We start from the raw sequence: 13,399 nt of genomic DNA, 5'->3' as shown, positions 1-13,399 counted from the left end.
GATTGTGGGGGGGCCAGCCATTTTGTGGCGGGTTGACCGCCGCAGATCGACCGGCAGGAAGGGATATTATAATCCCTACTGTGGTGCCTTGCTGGTACCGCTGCAATGCTGGACTTCCGGGGAGGTCCGACAGGCGGTCGGAGAAAGACCGCCTGTTGGGACCATGGGTGTCAGTCTTTCTGACCGCCACCTGTCCGCCCACCATAGTTATCTAGCGGGCGGAAAACCTCATTCCGATGTTGGAGTGCCTGCCACCAGCAGGCTATCGGTGGTGAGCCCTCCGCCATTGTAATGAGGCCCTAAATTCACAGCCTTGAAAAGAATTGGTGCTGTTCAAGGTTCCGTAATTTTTAGGAATTTTGGCCAAGATTTACTATAGTTCACTGTGATCGTGAGTGATGTAAAGAAGTATTTTAATGACAAAAGTTGATACAAGTGCAGCACCAAAACGTCTTTATGCCAGAGAGTGCGAAACTAAAGATAATGTATATTGGCCGGTTCAGGAGGGAATAGGGCGAATACCCAATCACACAAATCCTAACTGCAGCCTACTAAAGTGAAGCAAATGATGAAGAACAAAAGTAAGAGGCTCAAGACAATGAGATACTACTGTAGTGAATGACCTGAATGAGAACACTGGACTTTGCTCCCAGAACTCGTTCAGATTTGTCAATGGTATCAGACAGTGCTTGCATCTAAGTCTTTTTGGAACTGTCGAGCATGCATGAACGCCACTGAAGTGGTGATTTAAAGGGTATGTATGGCAGTGAAATGTTGTCTTAAAAGACCACCCTAATGTGACCGAGGCTGTTATCCAGTCTTGTTAGATAGGAACTGACATCCAGTTAATGCATTCCATGGCACTTACTGTCTAGATATTGTCAGAATGAATGGATGCGGGCTCATTCTTCATTCCTTTTGAAGTGTGAGTCTGGCAGTCTATGATCCTCTGCCTAAACTGAAATATTCCATACTCTTTTCAGGTGAGTGCATTCCTGTCTGTAATTTTGCTTGTGGTCGTAGGTGTGCCAGTGCCTCTTGAGACACATCTGGCTATGCTGTTGCCATGGCCCCCTGCAGCTGTCTATGTCACAGTCTCCAGCAGATTCATGATGATTCCAACATCAACACAGGACATAGGTTATCAATTGAGCTGCCAGCATTCTGTGGTTGGCTGACATCTTCAGAGGAAGTGGCTGCGCGTAAACACAAGGGGAACATATTGTAATTTGATTTACTGTCATACAATGGACAACATGTTTAAGTCACTACACCTTTAGGGTTTCCATAGCTCTGCGTGGGGGGATTTACAGGGCATATGAACTGATGAATTGACATGGCATATTGGTTGGTGATATGACTGTTCTGTGGCCTGATCTGGCCTGATGATGCTGACTGGTGTTATTGATGCATGCTCACATTCAAACATGGATTTTCTCCTTTGTTCTTTGTAATAGTCATAATAAGGAGCAATTAACATGCCTTTGTGCCCTACATAAAAGGTGTTTGTCATCTGTCCTTCACTCTGATACATGGTTCTATTATAGGGGTTGGGTTACACTAGTGGGGGGAAATTTATCCTGCACGCAGCATTGTTATTTCATGGTTATCAAGGGAGCGTTCAGTTAGCCTGATATGGTTTTATCTATGGGCCTGATTACAAGTTTGGCGAATAGGTTACTTCATCACAAATGTGATGGATATCCCATCCGCCGTATTATCAGTTCCATTATGTTACATTGAATGTAATGGAACTCATAATACGGCGGGCGCGATATCCGTCACGTTTGTGATGGAGTAACCCATCTGCCAAACTCGTAATCAGACCCTATGTGTTGTGGTATTAGTCAGGTAATGATCTGTGTGCAGTGTCCTGGTTTTACAATCCATAGACCAAAACAGGCACATTCAGAGCAGCTACTTGTTCTTTCATGGAAGTGATTTGTTTTTATGCTGTGTGGACACCCACCTGTGGCTATGGCTGTCCTGAGGTTCTGAACCATATTTCCCTTGATGTCATGTCACCTCTTTTCCAGTTCATCCACTGACCTATGAAAGAGGCACCATCGCATTTACACTGCCCAGTACTGGATTTCACAGTGCAGACTTCTTGGCATGGGGAGCTTAGAGGACAAAAACTATTGGGGCCTCATTTAAATTTTTTTACCGGCAAAAACAAAGGGCAGGAATATGCTGTATCTATTAGATACGCCACCTTCCTGTCCTTTTCCCCTGCACGGGTACATAATGGGCTACCGTGCACCAACGCAAGCACCTTTGCACCATAGTGCAAGGGTGCTTGCGATGCGAGTATGATTATTTTTGTGCAGGAAGGCAAATCTTCCTGCACAAAAACAATCACAAGAGGCTTTTTCCTCTTTCTATGTGTACCTCAGAATGCGGTGATAAAATCCATGGATGTTGCTGGGAACATCCCCAGCAATACCCATTAAACGCTCCTTTCACGCAATGTTTTGCATGAAAGGCCCCATTGGGATTACAGGCACAGCATGCATAATCCTGTATACTCGACTTTCCAGAGCGCCAGAGGACCAACGGACACAGATACAGCTACACTAATGGAATAAAGCCAAAACCACAGGTGCTGGTCAGCGCTAGCATCCACAAATTCAAATATCCAATGACCAATTATCGAAACAACATGCGCCCTGCAAGCTGCCAAGCTAAATAAATATATTCCTGGAATATTGCAGGTGCAACTTCAAAAATTACGGCTAGCACCCTAATAGAAACCTGGGCCGCATATGATATCATAGCGCTGCAAGAGGCCTGGCTGTTAGGTCCATTTCAAATGCCGGGTTTTACACTACACCAGGTGGATGCCGATAAAATGAGTCGCTTTGGAAGGCTGAAAGGCGGGTTATCAGTCTATATATCAAACATCCTTAAGGTATATCAGAACAGTTTTCAGTGACCACCACAAACATACAGATAATTAAACGTAATTTTGGCAGTGATCATTGTATAACTTCAATAATCTTCTTCAACATCTATGCTCAGCCAAATGCCCAAGATAAATCGGTAACATCCAAAAAATTAATATATGAAATAGACGAAGTAAGATACAACACCCCGAATTGGGAAATATTGATTACAGGTGACTTTAAAACCCATCTTATTTACAAACCAGATGACGATGACCAGTTTGCAGTGGAAAATGAAATCTGGTTGGTAAATCATCAAGCAACCCGTCCTTGGAGGAAAGCTAACAAAGTGGGTAAAGAACTGGTCACCACGTTAGAATATTTCGGTTTGAGAGTAATCAATGGGAGAACACAGGACGATAATCCTCTAAATTTAACATATTATGGACCGACTTCTGGGTCTATAATCGACTACACTATTCTTTCCTTAACCATTAATACAACAACTAAGCATGTTCAAAATTAAATGTACTACAGACAGCGACCATTCAATCCAGCAAATAGCTATAAATATAATTCCAGATAGATATCTGCTTGCACCAACAATCGATGAGGGAAGTGAAGAAATAACCCAAAAACGATTGAATTGGTCATCTCATCTACTTCCAAAACTCGCAGATGAAGCTAAAATGATCATGAAGGCTAGTATGGTGTTTTCCCCAACGGCATTAAACGCCGGGACTAAATTTGCGATAGAATTGATAAACCAAAAACCAAATTCAACATCGAGAAGGTTTCAAAACTACGTTCGTCCATTATCTCAGAAAACTAGAGAATTAAAAAAAGAATTGAGAAGAGAAATGAGGTAGGAAAAAAACTGGGTACTCAAGTAGCCACATGGGAAAAACTAGGGCTGCACATGGCCTCCCCCTACCAGGTGGCCTAGATACTCCACAGAACTCAGCCCTATCTGGCACTTGCTTGCCTTAATAGTCAGGCCTGCCTGCAGCATGGCCGTAAGCACTTCCCTAAGGTAGATAAGTGATGCCGCACATAGAACTGTATACAGCTACGTAATCCAGATAAACCGCACTGAACTGCTCCAACCTAGACAAGACCCTGTTTCCCAACCTCTGGAAGGTGGCAGGTGCATTCTTTAAGCCAAGAGGCATTACCTTGAATTGATAATGTCCCTCTGGTGTGGAGAATGCTGACCTCTCCTTGGCTCCATCTGTGAGGGCAAGTTATCAGTAGCCTGAAGCGAAGTCGAGAGTACTCAGGTACTTAGCACCCCCTAATCTATAAATGAGCTCATCAGCTCTAGTTATAGGACGAAGATCAGTCTTAGTGACTGCTTTCAGTCCTCTGTAATCCACACAGAACCTTAACTCCTTTGGTCCCCTGGGGATTAGCACCACTGGACTGGCCCATGGACTATCAGAAGGTTCAATTCTCCCAACAACAGCATCCTAGCTACCTCATCCTTAATGCCAGCTCTGACATGGTCAGACAACCAGCATAGTTTGTTTTAGACAGGTAGGCTGTCACCAGTGTCAATGTGGTGCACATATCACTCAGTAAAGCCTGGGGTCAAAGAGAACAGGCCAGCAACCCGTTCAAGCATCTGCTTGTAGTCTCTATGCTGCTGGTCTGTCAACTTGGGAGAGAGTACCACCCCCGCCACTGACCCATCTTGCACATTATTGGAGAGGAAGTCAGGCACTGCCTCATTTTCTTCCTCCATTGCCCCATCAGTGACCAGTAACATGATCATATCTCCCCTGGCATGGTGGTGCTTCAATCTATTTACGTGCAGGACCCTATGAGGGTTCCTGGGGGTGCCAAGGTCAACTAGATAGGTAACCTCACCCTTCTTTTCTAGGATTGTATGGGGTCCACTTCACTGGTCGTGGAGGGCCCTGGGAGCCACAGGCTCCAACACTCACACCAACTGTCCTGGAGTATACTCAGGCATAGCAGCCTTCTGAACATGCCAGTGCTTCATGAGCTCTTGGCTAGCCTCCAGTTTCATGCTTGCCTTGTACACGTGCTTTGCCATCCTTGATCTCAGCCCTAACACATAATCAAGCATATTGTCCTTTGATTCTTTGAGAGGCTTCTCCAGAGACTCTCTCTCAGCAGGCACACTGGCCCCTCACAGCATGCTCAAACAACAACTCAAAGGGACTGATACCAACCCCTTTATGTGGAACATCCCTGTAGGCGAACAGTAGGAATAGAAGGAGAACATCCCATCTCCTCTTGAGTTTCTCATACAACCCATTGATCATGCCCTTCAGGTTCTTGTTGAACCTCTCCACAAGACGATTAGTCTGCGGTTAATATGGGGTGGTGAACTTGTAGTTGACACCACACTCATCCCACATTGCAGCCAGATAGCTAAACAGAAAATGTGTGCCCCCTGATGTCAGGGGCAACAAGCTTACCACACACGGCAGATAGGAAGAGAGTGACAGCACAAAAAAACATGCATGGCAGGCTGGAGGGTTAGTGGCAGCAGACGGAGAAACAGATTCTGAACGGTGGCCTCACGAATTTTGGTGTTATGAAATGGCTCCTTCTTCCCCCGAGTTCGCCTAGCCCATGGTTGTCGTCTCGTCTGTTCCATGTGGTTCCACCAGCCCCCACTTCCATGTTCCCTTTTTAGTGGGCATGACAATATGTGAACTCTGCATGCCGCCGTGTCACCTGTGGACTACATTCTCGTCGGAGCAGGAAAGCAGTGCGTCAATACCGGCGCTCAGGTGATTGAGGCCCCGCCCACCGGAGGGAAAGACCGCAGTGGAGAGTTGAATGGCGTCCGTTTTGGAATGCGGAGCCGATACGAGAACGGAATTGCCAAGAGCGTGTGTGTCCTTGAGGTTCGCTTGGAGAGCCCAACTTGAGTGCTGCATCCCTGAGACGGAGGATCCGAGCAACATAGATGTCATGGAAGACAAAGACTAAAGGACTGAAGGGCTGCAGCTCGGGACGGGTAAGAGCGTGAAATGAGCTGTGAAACCCGGCAGTTTGTGTATTCGGCAGTTTGTGGATTCAGAGGTCTTCTGAGCCTGAGGTTCTAACTTAAACAGCAGTCTAAAATAATATCGCCAAGGCCAATTGAAAGAATTGATACCCGGGGAGCCGCTTTGATAGACACTGAGCCTGTTGTGGGGACTCCAAGTCCCAGGAATCCCTCGCCCATGCGCCTGGAGGCACTGACGCTGTTTGCTAGTGCCCAGGGGGGCCTACTTCCTCGCTCGCGGCACCCGCCAACGCGCGTCCCGCGAAGCCCGGGCCAAGGGCAGGCCCGTCCTTGTCCGCCACTGCCAGGAGGTGGCAGGGCTGGGCCGCCCCTCTCTGCTTCGACATAAGGGCTACATGGACGATCATTGTCTTATGCTATTGAATTCCCTCCATGGATTTCTGTTCAGCTATAAAATAAGTGAGTTCGAGACTGTGGGGTTAATATATAGTCTGTGAGAGCCATGGAATTTGGATTTTATAGTGCCCGTTAAAAGACAAATAAGTTTACATTGTGTGCTGTATACATTGTTGTTATTGAGAACTGGCTGACCCTCTCTCACAGGTTTTTAACACCTGATATTGATTAATATTGGGTTATAGCCACATTAGTTTATAATATTTTAGCCTTTGTATTTAGCTATAAATAACCCATTTTGATTATTACCAGGGGAAATTATGGCCAAGAGGAAGTAACCAATGAAAGGCCTCAGAGAGGGTGTAGCAACCACTACCTTAGATTCATATCTGTCCAGAGCTACCAATGCCCTGTCCAATGAAATCGCCCTAACAGAACGTAGACTCTCACTGGAACTGACTAGCCGGCAGGTAAGCCCATCAGTACCAACAGCTTTACTACATGCTGTGCTAAGTGGGTCTACGCCACTAACAATGATTGACTCCCTCCTGATTGAGGAGACAAAAGGCAACTAAGAGGAGGGATCCTCTTTATTTGAACCACCAGTAAAAAAGAAAAGAGGTGGAGGCAGGAAAACTGGTCCCCAGGCAAAAAAACAAACTGTGGTAACTATCGAAGAGCAAATTAATGTGGGTCTGGATCAAATTGTCAACAGCCTCTCTTTGAAAATTGAAGAACTTATGTTTATCCAGCCTATTCTCACCAGGCTGGATAAACTTGAATCACTTATACTCCAGGCATACAAAGGTTTTACTACTAGCTCTTTGGTATGCACGGGTATAGCACAAAATGGGCATGCCAAGGTAAATGGATGTAACAGTCAACCACAAAATACTGGGGTGACAATTATTGGTAGTAATCCAAGGGTGCCAGAGGATTCACAGCAGTCCTCTAGAGATAATAGGCAGAGTCTAAGTTGTAGAGATCCGCAAGGAATGACTGGTCAACCAATAAATGGCTTAGCCCAAGGAAGTGCCCCAGATACAGCCCTAGCCATATGTAATTCACTTAGGGGGGCACCTGCAAGGACAAGACAGATGTATGGGACTGAAATCACCGAGCCGAGAGTGTCCAAGCCCAATAGCCAGGTGAATCCGAACAACAATGTCCTACATTTACCCCCGGAGTCAGCTCTGCTCGTGATTGTCTTAGTAGGAGTCCCACCCTTATTGGAAAATAGCAAAGAGACAACAAGGGACCTAATTCATAAGGTAACACATTGGATGGGGAAAACCCAACCATATGGCCGTACTTTTGCCCCTCATATCATCATGGCTAGAAGAGTGGGCTGGGTAGGGAAAACCATAAGAAAAGATAGGAGTGGGGATTGCATTGTGGTAAATGTAACTCATCCTGCCCATGCAAGTGCATGTTACAAGGCTAGATAAGTGCCATTGTTGCCTCGGCTATACAGATATTCCCACTCTGCTATTTCTATCCAGAAGGGTCATTACAACCCAGGTTTAAGGGCAATAGATACACTCAGGCCCATGGGAGGGTACCACAAACTAATCAAGTTAGCCCTGTCAGGACCACACTAATTCCACTTTCAAATAGATTTGCTCCATTAAGGGACCTGGACAGTGTAGATTGACAGCAAATTCTTTCAGCGACCATAGTTGGTACAAGTCATTCAGTAAGAGTACAACCGATTGGTCTGGTAGAATCACTATGTGACAAAGTGACAGATCCCTCTGCATGTATGCTTATGACATGGAACATTGCTGGTTTGAAGGCAAAAAAAGATGACGACCAGTGGTCAATGGTAATAAGGGAGGCCCACATCATTGCACTTCAAGAGACCTGGGATACTTCTGATTCCTTTATAATGGATGGCTTTGCCCCTTTTTTCAAAGCTGCCTCACCCTCTATTGCTGGTAGAGCGAAGGGTGGTTTATTCACCCTAATTTCTCTTAAATTATCCTGCACCATTAAGGGTCTCCCCAGCTCATCACCGCACATTCTAGCAGTAGAACTGGCCTTTTTAAATGGGGAAACATTGGTGATTGTTAATTTCTATAACTCGTTTTGTAGAGATTTAGAGAGTGAACAATTGACTGGTCTCGATGTCTTCTTAGAGGAACTTGCACAGGGGAGACATACTCCCTGCAATCTAGTCATAATGGGGGATTTTAATATTCATCGATGTAAATTAAATTGTGCGGTGGAGAGGGAGCCCGATGAAGATTTACCACCAATGGTCCATTTTGAACATTCAAGGGAAGGCACCCATCTGGATAGTTTTTTAGGAAACAATAATTTATACTGTCTAGAGCCGGGGGAAGAAAAAGAGGCGATACCATCTTTCTTTGGTAGAGGTTGCAGTTCCACTATAGACTATGTCGTAATTTCAGCCCCCATATATAAACATATTCGGGAGGTTAGGGTGGTTCAAACCAGTTTTAGTGACAACAATCCTATTATTGTGGTAACTAAAGGCTATTTGGTCTTTAGGGGCGGCGAGCCAAAAGCTTTGGCTAATGGGGTCTTTCGAACGACAGCCCAGGACCGAAAGATAAGATGGGAGAAAATTCTTCCGGAACTCTTTTTACATGAGCTATATACTGAGGGCAAAGAGGAAATTGAGCGTTGTATAAATACACACAGTGAGCCGACAGAAGTATTAGAGGCTTATGATCGATTAAGTAAGCTAGTTGGTAATAAGCTAACAAGCAAAAAGTCTAAGGCAGGAGCATATGAGGCAAAGTGGTTCTACGCCAACTGTTCCAAAACTCATAAAGCGCTAATGGTTGCCATAAAATGCATACCTAAAGACCCCGAACTGATTAAATCATGTAGAAAAGCTTATGATTTAGCTTTAAAATGTAGGAAGGCATCACTGAGGGTTCAGGCTTGGGATGATCTAACACAGGCGTGCTCACAAGCGGATAGTGAAAAATCTTAGAAAGTGGTAAACAGCTCATTTTTTAAAGACAATAAAACAACAAAAGTAGAATGTGTAATTCCAGCTGACAAGTGGGTTGGCCACTTTCAACAAATCTACTCAGAGGTTGTTGCAGAATCTGTAGGTCCCTTCTGGGCACATAGCCCTTTACCCCTAGACCTGACTGTGGACATAAAAGAAGTTCAGAAAGCTATTGAGGGTATGTCCGCCAGGAAAGCCCCCGGTCCTGATGGGATACTGGTGGACCTTTACAAGTCAGATGTGGGTGTATGGGCGAAAATTTTAACTGGAGTGTTTAATGCAGCCGTAAGGGCCGGTCAACCTCATTCATGGTCAACAGCGGTGATATTGCCAATTTTTTAAAAAGGAGCCAGGGAAGACCCGGGATGTTATTGCCCAATTTCTTTATTAGACTCCGCAGCAAAGATCATGGGAAAAGTAATTTTAGACCGCTTAGCGACCTGGCTAGAAGAAAGGGATGTGTTATCAGAACTACAATTTGGTTTTCGTAAAGGGAGAGGCACAGTAGAGCAATGCATGAACCTACTCATGATTACCAGTAAATACACCCTAGCTAAAAAAGGACGTATGTCATTGGCTTTTATGGACTTAACGTCCGCCTTTGACAGGGTAAATAAGTCTAAGTTATGGCACTTATTAATTGATACTGGGATGGACATGAACTTAGTAAGTTTCCTGCATTGGCCCCATCTCAATCTAACTGCCTCAGTGAGATATAACAAAGATGGCTCCCTATCTAATGCTTGGAAGGTCCAAAGAGGAGTACGGCAGGGTTGCATCCTTGCCCCGGTCTTATTTACTTTGTACATTATTAATCTGGGGATGGTATTGTCCAACTCTTGCCTAGACATTCCTAGAGTAGGTTCTAAATCTATTCCAGCACTTTTATATGCTGATGACGCAGTTTTAATTGCCAGGACCCCAAATGCATTGAAATCTTTAGTTAACTCTTTTATTGATTTTATGGTAGCCCTGGATCTTGCAGTTAATTTTAAAAAATCACACATTATGTCAATGGGTTACTCCAAAAGGGGAATAAATCTCTTCCCTGTAAAGGTGGAGTGCTAACCAATGTGCCCACTTATCCATACTTGGGAGTATTATTTGACGATAGGGGCTCCTGGGTAGCACAGCGCACGCTAAAGAAAAATATTTTGGCAAGAGCGACTGGAGCCTCACTGGACTTCGCTAGAAGATTAGGTAGTAAACCAATACAACCACTGCTAAAAATATATAATGAGAAATGTGTCGCAATGACAGCGTATGGTAGTGTGGTGTAGGGTTTGAAGGATTGTAGCGAACTCCAGCGGGTAGAAAATAACTATTTACGAAAACTCTTGGCTGCTCCCCCTAGCATTCCACCTTTTATCATCCATGAGGAACTAAGACAGGGCTACTTGACAGACAAAATTTCTGCAGCACCCCTTATATGGTGGCTAAATATTTGGTCGAAAGATAAACCAAATCTAAACCAGACCATCTTAGAAGATTGTATGAGTTTGGATGGAGCCATGGGAATCCCGTGGTTAAACTATATTTCACAGCAGCTTTCAACTCTTGGGCAACCAGAGCTATTTAAGAATCCTAGGAAGCTGCAACCTGAAAGTGTGAAAAATTTAAAAACTCAATTTCTCACTAGGAGGCAACTAGATAGAGAAACAAAAGAACAAAAGCATTGGCCCCATCTCAATCTAACTGCCTCAGTGAGATATAACAAAGATGGCTCCCTATCTAATGCTTGGAAGGTCCAAAGAGGAGTACGGCAGGGTTGCATCCTTGCCCCGGTCTTATTTACTTTGTACATTATTAATCTGGGGATGGTATTGTCCAACTCTTGCCTAGACATTCCTAGAGTAGGTTCTAAATCTATTCCAGCACTTTTATATGCGGATGACGCAGTTTTAGTTGCCAGGACCCCAAATGCATTGAAATCTTTAGTTAACTCTTTTATTGATTTTATGGTAGCCCTGGATCTTGCAGTTAATTTTAAAAAATCACACATTATGTCAATGGGTTACTCCAAAAGGGGAAATAAATCTCTTCCCTGTAAAGGTGGAGTGCTAACCAATGTGCCCACTTATCCATACTTGGGAGTATTATTTGACGATAGGGGCTCCTGGGTAGCACAGCGCACGCTAAAGAAAAATATTTTGGCAAGAGCGACTGGAGCCTCACTGGACTTCGCTAGAAGATTAGGTAGTAAACCAATACAACCACTGCTAAAAATATATAATGAGAAATGTGCCGCAATGACAGCGTATGGTAGTGTGGTGTAGGGTTTGAAGGATTGTAGCGAACTCCAGCGGGTAGAAAATAACTATTTACGAAAACTCTTGGCTGCTCCCCCTAGCATTCCACCTTTTATCATCCATGAGGAACTAAGACAGGGCTACTTGACAGACAAAATTTCTGCAGCACCCCTTATATGGTGGCTAAATATTTGGTCGAAAGATAAACCAAATCTAAATCAGACCATCTTAGAAGATTGTATGAGTTTGGATGGAGCCATGGGAATCCCGTGGTTAAACTATATTTCACAGCAGCTTTCAACTCTTGGGCAACCAGAGCTATTTAAGAATCCTAGGAAGCTGCAACCTGAAAGTGTGAAAAATTTAAAAACTCAATTTCTCACTAGGAGGCAACTAGATAGAGAAACAAAAGAACGTATGAAACCTTCGTGTAGATATTTTATGATTTTAAGTCCTGGCATTTTAAGTCAACCATTTTGGTTTTTGTAAATAACCTGCACCACCGCTTTATTTTATCTAGGTTTAGATTTAGTTGTATTCATTGGCTCCTAACTGTACCTAAAGGCTTCTCAAAGTTAGGCTCTCTGCAACCATGCGCATGTGACAACTTCTCTGAACAAGATATTTTGCACTTTATGTTCTTCTGTGGCTTTTATACTGAACTGAGAGTTAAATATATTCTACCACTTTTTAAAGATTGCTATTTTGCACAAGTTAGGCCAGCACTGACCTACCTACAAATGCTTTCTTCCCCCTTCGTTTGTTATGGGGTTGCATGTTTTCTGTCAAGGGCGATCCGTAAACGAAATAATATGGTGGGCTTACATTCATGATTTGGGTCATTAGAAAATGTCTGCCCTTTGTGTCTCTATAACTTTCTCTATTTTAACTTACAACTTCAATGTCTTTTTAAAAAAAAAAAATGTAACGTACTTTTATGGCCATCGTGTGGCCGAATAAAGTTTTAATTGATTGATTGGCAGCATACTTGCCTAGATGGGCAAGAGGGAGGGCCAGGGCAATGCACAAAGGACCATGGAGGGCAGGTGGGAGGCATAGGGGCTGGACATGGACAAACGAAGGCAGGGGCTTCACAACAGACCAGGAGGGTGGACAGGAGGAGCAGTGCAGCACAACACTCTATGAAGAGAAGAGTGTGGCAGCACAATTGACCTTGAAGGTCGGGAGGTAGGGTATTGGAAATGGAACTTAGACTACGGAAGGCAGGGCGGAGGGGGAAGGATAGGCGGGTGCCATCTGGCCATGTTGGGCATGTGGAAGGGGCAGTGGCAGCTCAATGGAACACTCAGTGTAGACAGGAGGGGTAGTAACATCTCCATAGAACATGGTTGGCAAAAGGAAGGAAGCAGGGGCATGCACACAGACATCATAGGGCAGGTTGAAGCAGGATAGGGGCAGCAAGGTAGGTAGGAGGGCAGCCACAGGGGAAAAGACTTGTGTAATTGGTGACAGAGAAGTGTGTATGGACATCAAGCTAACTACAAGGCAGTGACAGCACATCAGACCATGCAGGGCAGGAGGGGAAGGGCCTGGTGCATGGACTCAGACAAAAAGAGAGCAGGAAGAAGGTATGTGTGGCAGCAAGCTAACTGTTCAGGCCAGGCGGAAAAGGCAGTGGAAGAATGATGGCAACATGAGGCAGTAATGAGGGGGCAGGAGTTAGGATTTGGAGCACCAAGCTAAGATGGGGGCAGCACAATGGACAGTGCCATGCCAGGTCCTGTGTCCAACCCCTCTTCCCCACCATTTTAATGAGTATTTCACTTTATGCTAAAAAATAAGCTTAGAAATTCACTGAAAAAAACAAATATTAAAGTGACTTGTAAGAACATCTACATTTTTTTTTTAACTTAGAGATTTACTGCAAAAAACAAAG

This window comes from Triturus cristatus, chromosome 7, assembly GCF_964204655.1.
Source record: "Triturus cristatus chromosome 7, aTriCri1.1, whole genome shotgun sequence".
NCBI lineage: Eukaryota > Metazoa > Chordata > Amphibia > Caudata > Salamandridae > Triturus > Triturus cristatus.
This window is presented reverse-complemented; position numbering follows the sequence as displayed.